A 19,720-nucleotide genomic window follows, 5' to 3' on the forward strand; every position below is an offset into this window, starting at 1 on the left:
GAAGAGCTGAAGACGACAGTCATAGGCATGCCCTTGTTCCCCATCCTCGGCCCAGGAGTGTTCGCCGGCCGCGCGTGGATCAAGGTGAGTTTCTAGTTGGCGTCGGCGTAAGGGAGTGCGGGCAGCCGGCAGGGTGGCTGGTTGCCTGGTTCGTGGACAGAGGCGAGTAGACGTGCGCGAGCATTGCTGGGAAATAGAGGGCAAGCAGCCGAACCTGAAATGTGTGCGTGTGTGATGAATGCAAAGATGGGCTTGTGCGTGCTGCATGCATGCGGATGAGCCTTTCCCAAAGCTGCAGGGGGTGGCCACGGAGTAGACCTGCATGTGAAAATCACGTAGACTATTAGTACCAGGTAAAAATGAATCTCATTTGAGCTGGGGAGCCACGGCCCCTCGGCTTTGTACATAGCTCTGCCGTTGGGTATCTCTCGAGACAGAAAGTTGTTGGAGAGATTGAGAGCTGTTAGGGACGTCAGGTTTGAGACACTAGGGGGAATATGACCTGATAATTTGTTGCAAGAGAGGTCAAGAGACTCTAATAACTTAGGTTGCCAATGTCCTTGGGGATACTACCAGATAGGTTATTATTTCTTGAAATATTCAAAAACTGCATGCCTTTGAGACTTGTTAACTCTGAAGGAATCTCACTTGATGACCACAATCAACCATGGCATCGGAGATAGAACCACCTGGTCAACCACCATGTGGTGTACCTACTGACTGCGGTCGGTGTAATCATGTGCCTACGGTCCGAGTTATCACACCACCATGAAAAGTTTTGACCTTAGCATTTGAAATTGGACAAAACTATGACTGCACATGCAAAGTAAGTTTACGGCATCAAGTTAACTATTCAAAAGTTCATATGTACTAAAGTGTACCCACCTACCAAGCTAAAGGACGAACCGCACATGTTTACTCTTTTCGCCAACCACAGATGTTGAAAATTCAGCAGTCACTAGTCCATTTACTCCATTTATGATGTTACATACAAACTGAATTTTGTGACTGCTGGTTGGAAACTTGAAAGGCTTACCAATGGCCTAAAGGAAGACGAACTTTTAGGATTGGCGAGAGGGGAACTATGAACTACTTGTGCAGTGAGAAGCATAGAAATGAGGTGTATTCGTATGGATTATGCTACCTTCATTTTCTATGTACCATTTTCTCCATGGTGTTGTGGGGCGTTGACGTCATATATTTAGGAACAGAGGTAGTAAGGTAATGAGAATGTACTCTATTTACGTCCTCGATCAGGTGAGAAAGGCCATGGATCTTCTTGGCTAGCCCATGAAGTGGTGAGTTGGCCTCACTTCTACTTATACTAGTGGTAGGGGCGCCACCTGTGATGCCGCTTGAGAAAAAGTTGTGCGCATGTTTTCATTTTAAAAAAAATACACAGAGTCCTCGTCTCCGTCTAAAAAAACAACTTAGAAAAAATATCCTCACCTTCATCTAAAAAAGAAGTAAAAAAGAAAAAGAAAAAAATTACCACCGCAGCCTACCAGTGAGTGTCACTTTGCATAACCCTCCATTTAAATAATACCAGAAGTCCTCACCTACATTTAGAAAAAAATACATTAAAAAAATGACCCATGCCTTCATCTAAAAAAATTCAAAAGATTTCACATAGCGGCCAACTAGCTTGCGCCACGTGGCATAGCTGGTTGGCTGCCCTTCATGCGTAGCTTAATGGGTTTTATTTGTATTGTTAGACCCGCGTGCTCATTATAAAGCAATCTTGCATTTATTCTAGTGGGTCCTCGGTCAGGGTAGCTGTAGAATATTCTACCAAGATATTTAGGTATTTGGATGGCACTACATTTTTTTAATATTATATTAAGTGTCACAACTGAATTTGTGGTGGATATGGTCAGTTATATTTCCTTATATTTAGGGGGAAAATTATATATTTGATTGTCCGATCCCTCCAAATCTTGGTACAATATTCTACCTAGAAATATTATAATAAATATCATAATATATTCAGCGCCACAACTTAATTTATCAAAGAATGTGGTGTTTTGAATTCGCTAAGAGTTAGGAAAAGATTTTTTTTAAATGTCTCAAGATAAAATAATCATTGAATAATGTCTTCACTCTATGTTTAACACAAAAGGAGCATTTGTAATGAAAAATCATTGACATCCTTTATATTTGTGAGAACCACTATGTTCACATTTTGGATAGTGCTCATCATTATCTTAAAAATAATTATTGCCTGGTATTTTTAGAAAAAAAAACAAAAAATTAAATAAATTATATACTTATAAGATATATTAATAAGAAAACAACATATAATTGTGCTAAAATAACTAAGTTACAAAAAGTAAAAGAATTTAATATAAATAATGCATATGTATATATTTCCAACATCAAACGTGTGTTTCATCAAGGCATTCTGCAACAGTCTATAGTTCGGTAGACGTTATTATATATCGGCTACTAACTTGCAAGCTTACGCACCGAGCTATGGTACAAGATTATAACTAGTTCAATCCTAATCCAACTCTATACAGGCAGTGGTAATGCTGCAATGTAACCATGCGGCCGGGACAAGCTGATGGATGATCACTGTGACTTCTTCACCATTCTGACTAGGGGCCGACCATCAAGTCCCACATCATATTTGACACCTGCCAAAAACACATCGACTTGAAAACCACAAACCATCCATCACATGTATAGACAGTGAGCACTCTATCAGTACCCGTGGCTTCCTCATTTCAATAGAATATAGGACATCCTTGACTGATGCGAAGACCTCCGGGGACTGCTCGCATAGCTCCAATATCCTCCTTGCTCTCCTCTGATTTCCTGCGCATTCACAGCTGATAAGAAGAAAAAATGCATCACTTGATATCCAGAGCTAGAGTGAACCTTCATGGTCTTTAGTTCCTCCCTGCAATGCACATAGATACATGTAGTATTAGATAAGCATAAACAGTTCCCAAATACTCCCTCCATTTCTAAATACAAGTTTTTTAAAAAGATTTCACTATGGACTACATTAGAAGCAAAATGAGTGAATTTACATTCCAAAGTATGTCTACATATATCCGTATATAAGTAGTTCATAGTGGAATGTCTAAAAAAGACTTATATTTACGAAGGAAGGAGTAGTTTATTGGTTAAGTACTTACTCACTAGCGGTCTTAAGAAAACTCAATAAAAACTTCTCACGCCCAATATGCGATCCTATCCGAGAGGAACTCGAAGGTCCCACCATGGATGGAAGCGCATATTGAAGACTCTTTGCAAGGTGGATATCATTACATCGTACTATTACATAATAGCTGGGGATACATACAAAGACATACAAATGCCACATGAATACACCAAACATCATACATGAGAACAATATCCGACTACGGATGAAACACAAACAGAAACTCAAACGACATCCATCCTGCTAGCCCAGGCTGCCGACCAGGAACCTACCCCCTGAACGAAGAAGAAGCAGAAGAAGAACTCCAAAACAAGCAAACATAGCTCTCACGTCATGATCATCGCATTACCTGTACCTGCAACTGTGGTTGTAGTAATATGTGAGCCACCAGGACTCGGCAATCCCATTACCGTGGGTATCAAGACTAGTAAAACTTAATGGGTGTGGAATGGATAAGTGGTGAGGTTGCAACATCACTAAGCATTATATGGGGGCTAACTTACGAGTACAAGAGTAAGATGAGAAACTACGCAAACGGTCGCAAACTAGTAATGATCAAGAAGTGATCCTAAACTACTTATGTTCAAACATAACCCCACCATGTTCTCTTCTCAAGCTCACTCGAAAAGAGACGGTCATGGTTACACACGCGGTTGGTGTATTTTATTTCGAGTCTGGTGTCAAGTTCTCTACAATCAGACATTAAAAATTCGCATCCGCCACATAACCGCTCGCACGGCTTTCGAAAGTTAAAACCCTGCAGGGGTGTCCCAACATAGCCCATGACAAGCTCACGATCCGCGGAGACAATCCTCCATCTCGGAACACCCGATCAAATTCGAGATCCCGGTGCACAAGAGCTTTCGACAATGGTAAAACAAGTCTAGCAAGACCTCCCGACATACTGACACCCTGATAGTAGCCGCACGTATCTCGTCTCAGGCCATGATTGGATGGGTCAAGCTATGAGTAAAACCAGCCCTCGAGTTTCCCCGAGGTGGCCCCGCAGGCTGCCCGTTTGGGACCAACACCATCAACGCTGGCCCCCCTGCATTATGTTAAATAACGAACCTCGGGTAGCGCTATCTCCCTATGCGTCAAATTTATTAACATGTTTAGTTATTATATTTGGCAATTGGTAAAACCAATGTTGGGTCTTGCTGGAAGAGTTTTATTCAAAGCGAACTGTCAAGAGGGGCCCATAAACCCTCACCGTGTTACGGACGCAAAATCAAGGAACATAACACCAGTATGACGGAAACTAAGGCGACAAGATTGGAACAAAACACCAAGAAAAAGGCTAACCCTTCCACCCCTTACCAAGTATATAGATGCATTAATTAAATAAGAGATATTATGATATACCAAGGTATCCATATCCCAACATGGAACAAACTGCAACTACACCCGCAACTAGCAACGCTATAAGAGGGGCTGAGCATAGCCAAACAACGGTTTCCTAGAATGGTGAAAAAGGTTAGAGATTGTTTCATGGCAAATTGGGAGGCTTGATAAACATGTGGTAGGTAGCGTGACATAGCGATAGCATCGAGATAACTAGCATAACAAAGATACTAGTGAGATCCAAGGTGGATGTCATCTTGCCTGAAATCCCTCTAGGAAGAAGATCGAGTCCATGAAGAAGACGAACCCACGTAGTCGAACAAATCCTCACAATCGCAACGTTACCGGAACTATCAAGAAGAAGCAACACCAGAAAGAAGCATACAACACGGTAAACACACAACACATAACATGGCATGACGCTCATCCAAGTATGATGTATGACAAGTATACATGATGCTACTCATGGTAAGAGAGGATGCATACAAGAACCCCACATCAAAGCAAGTTTAAATGAGGCCGACATCAACATATAACAATTCCGGAAACTTCCCATATGCAAATTTCGAAATTTGTTCAGATCTGAATAACACATTATGTTGAAGTGGTTAAACAGCAAGTTAAAGTGCACCATGATGATCTATACGTTTTTCTAACCAAGTTACATATAAAGTTCATTTAATTTGGAGCTACGGCCTAGAAGATATGAGCAAAACAAGTTAAACATGGCATTGGTGCAAAATGCATACAAACATCAAGCACACATACTCAAATCAAGGATGCAACATGCCATGATGAAACTACATGCAAAACCAAACAAGTTTCATATAGAGCATGCTCCAAACGGAGCCACGGTTCAACACATACACATGAAACGAGTTTAAAGGACAAGTTGTCCAAAACAGCGACTAGGCATATAGCAAGCATCAAAACAACATGCTACAAGAACAAGATTGACACAACCATGACATGCACTTGAAGAACAGGTAACATGCTTTAAATAACATCAAGGTTCAGGTTCATAGGCATCAAGATTAAACCAACGTGATCAATGCAACAAGCCACTTTATAACAACGATTATGACTGAAAAACGGGGCATACATGTGAGCAGAACTAACATGCTGACATGTTGGAGGCACGAAACAATGATGCTACAGTGCAAGATCATAGCAACCAAAAGCATGGCATTAAAGTAAAGGTTATACATGGCAAAACATGATTACTAAGTATCTCCATATAATCCCTAGATCAATGGCATTCATCAAGACAAGATTGCAAGTTATAACAGATTCTCAGACCAGGTGAAAGAGTATGGCAGAAAATAGATTCATGATGCATACTTTGAGATAACAAAAATATATGCTACAGGAACTATTCATGGCATCAAAGAGCATGGCAAGCATGTACTAAGCACCCTGAGCAAAACGTCATTATTGACGATGATCATTGGAGCAACAGATTTGATGATAGCTTCAAGTGAACATGGCAAGATGATACAACAGAAGAGAAACCTGGGCATGCTGACAGTTATATTTCTAAGCAACTTGAGGGCACCAAAAGAACAAGCTAAAGTAGGTTATAATTGCAAAAAAGGACATGGATGGATAGAGCATAACATGGACATCAAAGCATGATCACTAAACATCTCCAGATTATGCATATATTTGATGGTAGTATTAAACAAACATGACATCACAATATAATAGTTTAGACTTAGCAGAACAACAACAACAAGTACCCTACTTGGCAAGCTTGTGCTAGTCACCACGTGGCATATCATGATAAATGGATTACACCACTGCAAATATGGCATGATTATACTCATAAAACATGTAGGTATGATGCTCAAACGACAATCACACAAAATGCTATAAAAAAGACAAAATCACATGTTACAGCAGTTTTCAGTAGATTATATCACTTAGCATTTTTGCAACGATGATTAAGGCATCAAGATGAATAATAACATACATGCAAAGTACACAATCATGTAGAGCAGCAAGAGATGAACAGATTGACATATCATACACTCCAACCGGAGCAACATGCACAAAGTTACAAGCAGTCAAATATGCATATATGATACTAGAATTCCTGGGACAGAAAATCTGGACCTCGAGGAGGGGGTGGTTCGGGCGGACATGTCCGGTGCGGCGAGGCTGACGAGCGGGCCCACGGGGTCGTCCTCGAGGTCGAGCTCGATCCAGACGCGGCGAAGGACGCCGGAGACGGCGGATACGGGCCGGAGACGGCGACGGAGCGGCGCGATGAGGCCATGGCAGAGGGCGGCGAGGCGGAGGCGGCGCGAGCGGGGTGCTCCGACACCGGGGCGGGGCGTCGGAGGAGCTTGGGTCGCCGGTGTGAAGGAGTTCCAACGAGCGGCGCGGGGCTAGGGCCGCGCACGGGAGGAGATGGGCGGTGGAGCAGGCGAGTGGGGCACTCGGGGAGGAGCAGCACACAAGGCGGCGGCGGTGCTCGGGCTGGACGTGCCGCGCCTGGGCCTCGCGGGCCTGCGGCGGCGGGGAGGTGGCTAGGGCGACGGGTGGGAGCCAGGGTGCGGGGCTGCGGGAGCTGGATGGCTGGCTGATCTCCTGGCCGTCCGATCTGGCCGCGGACGGCTGGGATCGAGGCTCGCGAGCCGACCCGATGGCTCGGGGAAGCTGGCGGCGCAAAGTGGCTCGGGTGGCGGCGGCGGCTTGCCAAGTGGCAGGGATGGGTTTGCTGGACGCGGAAACTGAGGGGGCTGGCGGCGTCTGCGGGAAGAAGGGGTAGGGAAGCTAGGTTTCCAAAAATGACATGGAGAGGCTGCTTAAATAGGCAGGGGTTAGGGTTTGGGGTTTTTTCATATAGTAGTACTTTGTGCTTAAGGGCTTTTGTGGGTTCACAGGATTCAGAAAACAGGGGAAGATGAAGAAAAACATATGGAATGGTACTAGGAAAGCTCACAAATTCAGAGAATAAAAACTAATACAATTCTGTTGCACATTGGTCACATCATACAACTACGTACAAGCCAATCTATCACACTACAAGCACATATACTTGCAGTTTATTGGTGAAAGAAAACAAAGAGCTGTAGCTTATATAGTGGGAAGCAGATAAGTGTCCTAAATACGACAATCCGCTGCATGGCATCGATGCGATTGAAGAGTGCAAACCGCTAGATCTTGCAGAAGAACAATGCTCCAAACCATACCCAGAAACCGAAGACAGTTCCAGCAATCACCGAGTAGTACAGCCACACCGTTTCATGTTCATGGTCGCCATCAACTGCTTGTGTACTACTCGAATTGTTTGTGCATGGAATGCTCAATGGAGGGCCACAAAGTCCAAGATTATTGCCGTAGATCGATGGGTCCTCAAGTGTTTGGAGCTGACTGCCTGTAGGTATATCTCCAGATAGAAGGTTGTTGGAGAGATTGAGAGTGGTAAGGGACGTCAGGTTTGAGACACTAGGAGGAATATGACCTGATAATTTGTTCCAAGAGAGGTCAAGGGACTCTAATAACTTTAGGTTGCCAATGTCCTTGGGGATACTACCAGATAGGTTATTTCTTGAAATATTCAAAAACTGCATGCCTTTGAGACTTGTTAACTCTGAAGGGATCTCACCAGATAGAGAATTACCAGAGAGATCAATACCAGTCACAAATGTATGTCTCCCCTCAAAGTGTACTCCCGTCCCTTCCAAATTATGTCCATGCTTCCATTGTAGAAATAAAAATATCTATAGGTGGGAAGTACTATGACGTTTGTTACAACTGGTTGCATCACAAAAGTCTGTCTCATCAAGGATAGGTATGGAACCTACAAAATTATTTTCAGCAAGATCAAGCAGTTGGAGACGAGGGAGGAGTGATAGCTGCTGCCAAGGAATGCTTCCGTAGAACATGTTTTCTCGTAGCATGAGAATCCTCAACGAAGGATTGCTTTCCCCTGTCCACGGAGGAATTACACCGGAAATCTTATTGTTACTGAGATCCAAAACAACAAGGCTTTTTAAGTTCTTCAACACCGCTGGAAAGCAACCTGTGAAGTTGTTGCTTGACAATTGCAGTGACCTTAGTGAAGAGTTGCTGAAAGTTGAGGTTGGAACTTCCCCAGCAAAAGCATTGCCTGACAAATCCAAGGCTTGTAAATCTTTCAAATTCCAGAAGCAACCAGGAAAATCTCCAAACAGCTCACTGTTTGATAGATCCAATAGCTGCAGAAGTGTTAATCCACAAATGGCAGACCGTGATTCTCCCGAGAAGCTACTATTGTCTGTGTTGTTGGCAACCTTGACAACTGACAACTGCTTGCTGTCGTGATTAGGAATGGTACCCATAAACTTGTTGCCAGACAAGCTGAGAGCAACAAGATTTACCAGCAAGGAGATAGTTTTAGGAAGCTCACCCTCTAGATGGTTGGAGCTCACGTCAAGGAATTTCAAAGATGTTGCATTACCAATATCTGACGGCATAATTCCAGTAAGGTGATTTTTCCACAAGAACAATGCATGCATGTTTCGCATGCTCCCTATCTCCCGTGGGATGCTTCCAGTTAACAAGTTTCCGGATCCATCAAAAACTCGAGCTCCTTGCACTTGATGATATGCGATGAGATGCTTCCAGTTAACAAGTTTCCATATACAAGAAACGCTCAAGCTTGGTACAATTTGTAAACATCTCTGACGGGATGCTACCATTGATATTATTTCCATGCATGTGTAATGTTTGTATCGTGGCAAAAGATGGTGGCAAACTTCCATATAACTGATTCTGTGACAGGATCATGTACTTAAGACTAGTAAGGTTCCCCAACTCAGGTGGAAGAGTGGAAACCAGACTAGCGTTTTGTATGTGGAGCATCTTTAGCAACTGAAGCTGCCCGAGTGATGCTGGGATCGACCCACCAAGGGGATTGCTTGTTAGACTAAGTATATATTGGATATACGTGTTGTAACACAACTTGTATTTGTACGGTTCCCTCTTATAAATATATGACAGCCGTACCCACCAAGGGTATCGAGCATTGTTCCAAACCCTAATACGTCTAACATGGTATCAGACGACGCGTCTGATCCGCGTCATGCTTCCGCCTCCTCTGCTGCCGTCGCGCCGGCCCCCGCCGCCGCGCCGCCTCTCTCCACTCTGGCGATGGAGTCGCCGTTCCTGGCGTCGCCTCCACTTGCCTGGGCCCGATCTACTGCGTAGGGATCACATCCTCCCGCGCCACATCGATCGCCCGCCATGTTGCCGCCGCCTCGGTCGCCTGCTGCGCCTCCGATCGCGGCCGCCCCGATCCAGTCGCGGGGCACGCCTCCACCAGCGGCCTCCTATGGCGCCAATGGGCAGGCGGCCTACGGTGGCCTTCCAGCCCCGACCCCGTACCACGATGCGGCCAGGCCGGCCCCGTACCACGATCCAGTCGCGGGGCCCTATGGCGCTCCCATCCAGGCTCCGTACGGCGGCCCGTACCCGGCACCCTACCTCGCGCCGACGGCTGCGTCGTATGCGCCGTATTCTGCTACAGCCCCGACGTCCTGCGCTGCTGCCCAGCCGTACACCGCTCCTCCTATGCTCCCGTATGGTGCGCACTCCTCGGCGGCTTACGGCCATCATCAACAACCATCGGCCGAGGCACTAGTCCCATATGGTGCTGTTCTGCCGCCTGGTCCGCCGCCTGATCTGCAGCTCTCCGCGCCGATGGCCGAACGAGGGCCGTTTCACTTCGCCCATCTGGTGACGGTGAAGATTTCTGCTGATAACTATCTCCTGTGGCGCGCTCAAGTGTTGTCGCTGATGCGGAGCCACTACCTTGAAGGATATGTTGATGGCTCCCTGCCGTGCCCTCCGGCTATGGTTCCGGCACCCTCGTCCCATGGTGGCTCTGTCATGGTCCCCAACCCTGCTCATCGTCGGTGGATTGCTCAAGATCAAGCCATCCTGGGTGCTATTCAGTTGTCGCTCACTCCATCCGTGGCTGGCATGGTTGTCTTTGCCGCCACGTCGCGGGATGCATGGACCACGCTTGACTCCAGCTTTTCCTCACAGTCGCTCGCACGTTCGTCTGCTATACGCAATCAGCTGGGTGAGGTCAAGAAGAATGATCTCTCTGTCACTGCTTTCTTCAACAAAGTCAAAAGCTTGGCCGATACACTGTCCTCCATTGGGAAGCCGCTCCGCGATGAGGAGTTTACTTCATTCATTCTTAATGGACTAGACGAGGATTATGACTCTCTGGTTGAAAATGTCAACAGGCGTGACACGCCGATGCCACCCCGTGACCTCTACGCCCGCCTCCTTAACATGGAACAGCGGCTCGCTGCTCGTCGCTCTGTCGGAGTCTACACAGAGGGCCCTTCTGCGAATGCTGCTCTTCGCGGAGGTGCCCGTGGTGCCAAGCAGAAGCCACCGCTGCCCTCGGGCAACCAGCCTCGTCCGCCCGCTCCCACTCCTCCAACGGCTGGTCGCAAGCGACTTCACTTCGAGGCGTGCGGTGGTGGTGTCGAGTGTCAGCTTTGCGGTATTGAGGGGCACTTGGCGTCTCGGTGTCATCGTCGGTTTAAACGTGATTTCTTTGGCATCGGGAACAATGGGAAGGGCAACGAGAAGCAAGCTGCTCTTGCCACACAGGAGCCCGGGTTCACTCCTTCATACTCTGTGGATCCTGCCTGGTACATGGACACAGGCGCCACGGACCACTTGACGAGCCAGCTTGACAAGTTGGCCACTCGACAGCCCTACACCGGTCATGATCAGGTTCGCACTGCCAATGGATCAGGTATGCCCATCTCACATATTGGTCAGGCATCTCTTCTTTCTCGTACCACTAAAACCTTGCGTCTCCTTGATGTCCTTCGTGTTCCTTCAGTCACACGTAGTTTACTCTCGGTTCCTAAATTAACTCTTGACAACAATGTGTTTGTTGAGTTTCACCCTTTCCATTTTTTTGTTAAGGACCGGGACACGAGGGACGTTCTTCTTAGTGGTCGAGCTCGCGACGGCTTATATGCGCTTGATGTGCCACGAGTGCCTGATGTGCCACGAGTATCTCAGGTGTTCAGTGGTGTGCGGGTGTTGTCGTCGCAGTGGCATTCTCGCCTTGGCCACCCTGCCACTCCCATTGTGCGCCATGTGCTTCATCGTCATCGTCTTCTCGTTGAGTCCAGTAATAAGGAGTTTCTAGTTTGTGATGCCTGTCAACAAGGCAAGAGTCATCAGTTGCCCTTTTCTGTATCCAGTCGTGTTGTCAAGGCTCCTCTTGAACTTGTGTTTTCCGATGTGTGGGGCTATGCCCAAACCTCTGTTAGTGGGCACAACTATTATGTCAGTTTCATAGATGCTTTCAGTCGCTTTACATGGCTTTATCTTATTAAGCGCAAATCTGATGTGTTTCATGTTTTCATGCAATTCCAAGCACATGTTGAACGGTTACTCAAGCACAAAATTATTCATGTTCAGTCTGATTGGGGAGGTGAATACCGTAATCTTAACACCTTCTTTCAGAAGCTTGGTATCTCACATCATGTGTCTTGTCCTCATACACATCAACATAACGGTGCAGCTGAGCGTAAGCACCGTCATATAGTTGAAACTGGGCTAACACTTCTTGCACATGCCTCTGTGCCGTTTCGGTTCTGGAGCGATGCCTTTGTTACTGCTTGTTTTTTGATAAACAGGATTCCCACACGACTTCTTCACATGAAGTCCCCTCTAGAAGTGTTGCTTCATGAAACTCCAGATTACTCCTTTCTCAAAGTGCTCGGTTGTGCGTGTTGGCCACATCTTCCCCCGTACAATAAGCATAAACTTGAGTATCGGTCGAAAAAATGTGTGTTCCTCGGATACAGTCCTCTCCACAAAGGTTACAAGTGTCTCCATGTTCCATCAAACCGTGTTTACATTTCCCGTGATGTTGTGTTTGATGAGACTGTCTTCCCTTTTTCCACGCTCACGTCGCCCACTGACACTCCTGTCACCGAGTTGCACTCGTTTCCAGTATTGCCTGATCAGTTTGTAGATGCTGCATACTCTCCTCTGTTGTTGCCTAACCACGGTGCAGGTGCTGGACGAGGTGCCCGACTGGAGCTGCTTGATGATGACGGTGCGCCACCTACGCCAGCTGTTGCTACGCCGGCTGCACCCGCTGATACGATGGCCTGCGCCGACGTTGATCACACGTGCATGCCCCATGCACGTGGATCCGCTGGCATGCCCGCGTCGCCTGGGCTGGCTGCCCCGGTGGCCTCGACGCCTGGGCTTGCGACCCCGCGGCCCGGTCCCCTAGGCCGGTGGCCTCGCCGATCGAGGATGCATGCATGTCCCATGCACGTGGGCTCGTTGAAGCGCCCGTGTCGCCCGGTGCGCTCGTGTCGCCCAGTGCACTTGTGTCGCCTGGTTCCTCGTCGCCACCCACGCCTGGCCATTCTTCGTCGACAACTCCAGGCCAGGTGCTGCGCTTGATTGTGCCGCCAGACGCACTTGTTGACTCACCTGCAGGCGCGTCCTCTTCGCCACTCTTGGACAGTAGCTCTCCTGTGGTGACAGCTCCATCGCCACCTCCGCCTGTCGTCCAGCGCCCTCACTCGCAGCAAGAGTGGCATCTTCCAACCGAAGAAGCGTACTGACGGGACTGTCGCATGGCTTGCAGCATGCGTGGCGCATGCTGAGGCAGATCCTACGACTGAACCACGACACTTTCAGGCAGCACTTCGCATTCCACATTGGCGTGCTGCTATAGAGCAGGTGATCCATGCTCTTCAGCAGAACGACACTTGGCGTCCGGTTCCACCACTACTAGGAAAAGGCCTACTAATGGCGCACCTAATTTGGCCATTAATGGCGCATTAGTGGTGCGCCATTAGTGCCACGCCATTAGTATATTTTACTAATGGCGCACCACTGGTGCGCCATTAGTATCTGGTATACTAATGGCGGACCTCAGATGCGCCATTAGTATATACAACAGTGCGCCATTAGTATGCCTCCCAGGGGGCCATGTATACCCAGGTGCTTTGGCATACTAATGGCGCACAACAACAAGATGCGCATTAGTAACTTCGGCATACTAATGGCGCACTGTTTAATGATGCGCCATTAGTATCCTTTGGCATACTAATGGCGCACTGTGATGTGATGCGCCATTAGTATAAATATTAGGTTTTTTTTTATTTTTTAATTTTCTGTTTTTTGCACAGGTTACAAAATGTATAATTGGACAAAATATAGACATCACACATCAACAACAGATTCATCGAATACAATAGAAGATTAGTCTCTGAATACAATTCATCATATTAGTCTCCGAATACAATTCATCATATTAGTCTCCGAATTGAAAAGACCGAACAAAGATAGGACATTATATTACAAGTCTCGAGACCGCGAGTAGCGAGTTTGTCTTCACATTACAAGTCGATATCGATCATCTAAACTACCATCACATAGAAGAGAGCTGCGGTCGTCACGATGAGCATCATCACGATGAAACTCGTCTTCATCCGGTTCCTCCAACGCTCCCTCCCCTCTCCCGCTAGATAGCGGGCGTATCTAGATTCGGCCTCGGCCCTAGTGGTGTACCCTTTGTAACTGTTACCGCTGAATCGGTGAACCTGTCTCCGACACTCCTCCCAGTCGTCGTAGACTCCGGGAACCTTACCCTTGTACACGACATACGACGGCATCGCTATGCACTAGCCAAACGAAACGTTAGTACCAATTCATAGACAATACATAAGCAATATATAAGTATGCAACAGAACGATCGGAAGAGAAAAGCAAGACATTAATAGCATCGATTACATCTAAGTTGAACGACTCTCGAAACCAAAGAGACATACTACAAGTTCATTAAAGTTTAATTACAACATGAGCCAATCGATGTTTCAGAACTAGACACAGCATCACTGCTTTCGACTCGACTCAAGGGACCGGAGCGTGGATGAAGCCGCCGTCTATCGTGGGAGTCATGAAATAACGGGCGTTGTCAACCTGCATTTGTAGCATTGTGTCGATGTCACTGTTGGACGGTTGATTTCTGAGGTAGAACTGCCCCGAGGTACGAAGGACATCTTGATGGATGATTTCCGCAAACTCCGACTGGATGCGAAAGAATTCTTGTCTGATGTCCGCGTCCTGGATTGCCGACACGCTCGCGGCCCAATCTTTGAGTTTACTCGGTAGCAGAAGTTGATGATGGTCCCGTACGATCGCCCGCATGTGATGGATGGCGTAGTAGGCACCCTTCTGACCGCCAGGCGGCTGCTTGACGCAGCAGAACGTCGTATTGTGGGAGAACACGTGCTTGCCGTACTTACGAATAGGCCTGGTGAAGGTGCCTCCAGATTTGGCGTAGCCGGGGAGAACATCATCAAGAATCTTCTTGACATTTGTGTAGTCTATGTTCGACTGACGGTCCGGGTCGAAATACGTGGCCATGGAATATTTGGGGCTTAGGAGGATGAGCGTGCAATGTGTGTCACTGCAGAAAACACGGAATGTTAAAAGAAAAACGATCAAAATCTAAGAATTCATATGTTACGGGCCGGTTGAGGGGTGGACTTACTCGGGAAAGTAAGGCACGAGGAAGTTATCCTTATCTTGATTTGCCAGAATGACGCCTTCGAGGTAAGAACTCGCGACTTGCCGGTCCCCAGCGCTGCCCAAGATCTTGGCACGCATGTAGAAAGGGTCGACTATCACGATGTCCGGGGTCTTGTCGCGAATGATCCGCATCTCCATACTTAGTGAAAATAGCCGAACGAAGGTGTAGTGCAGCGGATGAAAGTTCAACATAGCGTGGATGTCATCAAACCGCAGGACGATCGTACGCCCGATGGAGTTATCCACAAAGCCCTTGCCCTCTGGCACCTTGGCCGCGAAAACCGTGTATGCCACATCCTTCTCTCTGAGACGCCGCTTCTCCAAAGAAAGAACACTGTCATGCAGACTCCGCATAGCACCGGTTGCAGCATTGTGCATATTTGTCGGTAGCATCGCCCTACTCGCCACATGCACCCTCCTCGAGATATACTTAGGTGAAGGTGGCCCGTCCTGAGCACGGATCGTACTCGGTGCCGGCTGGCTCGCACCCTTGTTAGTCTTTCTTTTGCGTGCCTTCTTCTTCTCCTGTAATGGGACCGAGTTCTGCTCACAGACCGCCTTCTGGGGCTGATAATATTTCGCACCTCGCCTATCTGAGGCTCGGTGAAGTCGGCAGCTGGAGGCGTCTCCTGAGAGCTGAACGGCAGACGACGCCTGTTGCAACTTGGCTTCTCCGCGGTACCAGCTAGATCGCGCACATCTTTTGTTGGGTTGGGTTCTTGAGAAGGAGGCCCCATGGAGTCGCCATCGTACCCATGATCGGCAAAGTACTGATCGACGTGGCCAAATGTATCGTCGTCGTCGTCGTTCTGATCCTGTGCCATATGCATGTTTGGATCTAGTGGCATAGGGATGTCCGGCACCGTTGTGGCGGTCTTGCCATGTGGCCGACTTGGCGCCGGCACGACTGGCGGTATTGTCTTTGGGGTGGTGTCCCCCGCCCCCAAACGAATCTGGCTCTTCGGCCAAAGCAGGGGCCAGCTCAGGCAGGCGCTGAGGGTCATCACGTCATCATTGTCAGCCCCGACGGGTCGAATCGGAGGTAACAACTCGTCGCAGCCTGGCAGCACCCGAACCAGTTGAACCCTAAACAAGTTGGGTGGCATCTGGGTACCGTGGAACAAGGGGTTGCCCGGTTGAATGATTTTGCCCTTGGCGACATCGACCAACTCGTTGTTCACGAAGTGCAGGAGAGTGCACGGAACGTCGGCGGCGCCCTGCGAAAACATGTAGGACGTCAGGGATGCCCAGTCAAAGGCAAGGAGATGAAGTCCTCGGCCGAGAGAGGCTTAATTAGTTACCGTGATGATGGCGTCGAGCTCGGCTAATGTCGAGGCACCGACAACGGCGGGCGTGCAGTTGATGGAGGGGCCGCTTGCTGCAGAGGTGCCGGCCGGCGTACACCCGGGTGCATTAAGCTCCCGTGCCGGTGTCCGAGACACCAATGCCGCCTCCGCCGGAGACACCAATGGCCCCGCCATCGCATTCTGCGAGTTGCTGGCCGTGAAGCTAGGAATCGGGGGCGGCCCCTGTTGGCCGCCCGCAATCCACGCACTCAACTCCTCGATCAAGGTAGGCACAATGGCGGTGATCGTTGCTCCGAGTTGTTGTTGCACTTGCTCTTGGACAATCTCCGGAATCCGCGCCACCTGTGCCTTGAGTTCTTGAACCTCGCACGCTTGGCTTTCCAAGCTGGTCTTTTTCTCCTTTCGCCCACCACTATTATAGTATGACGACCATTTTGTCGACAAGCCTTTGCCGGCCACACGACCAGCTGACGTCGGCTTACTGAGCTTATCCTTGTTCTTCATTACATTCAACGCCCTATTTAGAGTGGTGTCCCAAGGGTTGCTCTTAGTCGACCCCGCGCTACTGCTTTCAGTCGCCTGCGGAAGGAATGTGAACCATTTAGAAATTTGGCTTCATTAATTAGAATGCAACCATATGGAGCTAATTACGCGGGAGTGTATTCCTTACCAGAACAAGCTCAAGCGCCCTAGTCTTCGGATCCGTGGTAAGCTCCTTTGTTTTCGGGTCCTTCTTGTACCGGGCCCTGACAAAGTTCCTGGTCTGCTTGTCACCGTATTTATCGAAGAGGGGCGGTAGGCCTTGCTCGGCACGGTCCGCCTCCTCCTTGTCCCATATAGGCTCCGCCACTCTGTAACCGCCGGGACCGAGTGTGTGTTCCCCTAAGTTCAGCTCCCCCGCTGACTTGATTGGGAGTTTGCGGTGCTCGAGCAATTGATCTTGAAGTCGTTGTAGTCATCTTCGGTGATCGAAGGATTTTTCTCCTTGATCTTCTCATAACTCTCACCTTTCTCGATCATTCTCTTCACATTGCTTTTCCAACTAGACAGGGCCTTGCTCATCTTCGTGAGGGCAGCATTGTTCACTTTATTCCCTTTGAGGCTTGTGTTTTCAAATTCAGCGGGGAACTTGTATCGTTCGTGCAGCTTCGTGAAGAGGAGGTTGCGCAAATTCCCTCGGTCAGGATGCCTCAGGTTCTCGGTGTTGATCGAGACGGTGCTCCGGAGAATGCACCCGAGCTGAAGCGAGTACCCCTTGACTATTCGTTCGGGCGCCGTTGGATTCCCGTCGGAGTCCACTTCAGTAACTTCCTCCTTGAGGGTGCGGAGCACGGTCGAGCGCCGGTCCTTCCGTTGCCTCTTCGGTTGGCTGCCATCTGTCCGTGCGCCGCCATCATCAGTGGTGGCATCCTCGGCGGCACCATCAGTGGTGGCATCAGTGGGGTCATCCTCGGCGGTACCATCAGTGGTCTCAGGATCGGTGGGGAAGGCGGCGTCCTCATACAAGTGAGGTTGTTCCTCCATCTCCTGGGACAACTCCCAGAATGCCTTGCCGCCCGAACCCCCGGCCTCATCGTTGTTGGCCATGTTTCTCTCTAAATAGGAACAAAGTTTGGTCAAAAAGTTGGTTATTGTCAAGGAACAAGATCATGGTCTCATCATTTAGGGTTTGTCGACACCGAGGCATCCTAAAAGCTAAGCTTTTATCATTGAGGGTTTTTCAACGCCGAGGCACCCTAAAAGCCTAAGCTTTCATCATTAGTCACAACTACCCCGGCCCATGCATTAGTCACAAGTACCCCATATGTCTAATTTTTAGCAAAGTCATGCTAAAATTCACGGAAAATTTCAGCATGACCTTTGCTGAAAATAGGACATATGGAGTACCCGAATTTGCTGGAACGTAAGTTAATCGACATTCCAGCAAACTCAAGGGCCTCTCGGGTGGACAAGGCAAAAAAGGCCTCCATCACAACATGGAAAATACATTGGCATGTGAAGAGGTGAAACAATATATGCATCTCCAAGCAGTATCATTCAACATTTTGGACAAACCACTACAAACAATACTGGATCAGATACAAGAAGAATGTGAGAAAATGCAGACAAATACTAACAAATTGAGGTGTTTAACTTGTGGTGCTCTCTGTGCTATTAACATTTCAAGTCAAAACCTTTTCTGGTTAGTAAGTGTTTCTTGAGCATATGTATGTAGTAAGTGTTTCTGCTCTCAGTGTTTCAGAACACATATTTTAGCTACCTAGTACCAGTGCTATTACCCAGCAGTTAATTAGCTTTTGCTTTTGCTTTTCAGGTCCATGCTACACATTTTTTCAATGCAATACATAAGGGGAAATGGCACATGCTATAATTTCAAGATTTTTTTCCACAAAATAATTTCACACACATATTCCAACAAGCACTTGAAAACAGTAGAGTATTTACTAGCTGTGTTTGCCAAACTGCAACTATGTGATAGTGAACAACACAAGAGGTGCTGCTGCTCAGGGCTTCAATTTGAAATACCACTGGAAGATAACTAAAAATATGTGGAAGTGGAGCATTACTACTCTACAGAAAGATAACGCAATGTAACAAAAGTGTAACTCTATCCATCTACAACGAATGGAAATGGGAAATGGCCAAGCCTGAACAACTTACTACCTCACCACTTCTCAGGCAGGCCATACACAACACGGTGGCTCATAATGCACCAACCAGTCAGATAACAACAGCAGCTCAGCACTGATACACTGCTCGAGCTAACAAACCAAACAAGGAAATCAATTACCACACCAACAGAACCATACCGTCAGTCCTGTGACCCTCATCATATTTCCCTCCGCACACGCAAAATACAACGCCATACATGTTATGATGATAGAGCAGTCAAAGGGAAAATTGCATGTTAGCCCCTGTAACAATCAGCGAAAAAAAATGATGGACATGGTACTGTTCCTAAGCACTCCAGATCGCATGCGCCTGTAAACAATTTAACCAACCTACACCAACAATTCTCAGTTCACAGACAACAGAGGTCCACAGGTGATCAATCAATCAGCTGGGCAGGATGACACCATCAGCTCAGCACACTGGTGGGAATCACTGATTGTAACACCTAATGAAACTAGGGGACTAACCACTAGGCAGCAGAATCGCATCACATGCCTCACCGAATCGTCTCTGATCGAAGGAACGCAACACCGTGCGGATCAAATCTAGTGACTGCTACACCGGGGGGAGGAGGTGGTGGGGAGGAACCTGAGACGGAGCGCGGGGGCGCGCCGGCGGCGGCGGAGTGGCGGGGCAGCGG

At 47.9% G+C, this 19,720-nt stretch overlaps 1 pseudogene; it reads right to left on the reverse strand.

Moving 5' to 3' along the window:
- Positions 1-7,823: 7,823 nt before the first annotated feature.
- Positions 7,824-19,720, reverse strand: part of LOC119341559 — a 19,406-nt pseudogene continuing 7,509 nt past the window's right edge.

This window comes from Triticum dicoccoides, chromosome 7B (assembly GCF_002162155.2).
Source record: "Triticum dicoccoides isolate Atlit2015 ecotype Zavitan chromosome 7B, WEW_v2.0, whole genome shotgun sequence".
NCBI classification, from domain to species: Eukaryota; Viridiplantae; Streptophyta; class Magnoliopsida; order Poales; family Poaceae; genus Triticum; species Triticum dicoccoides.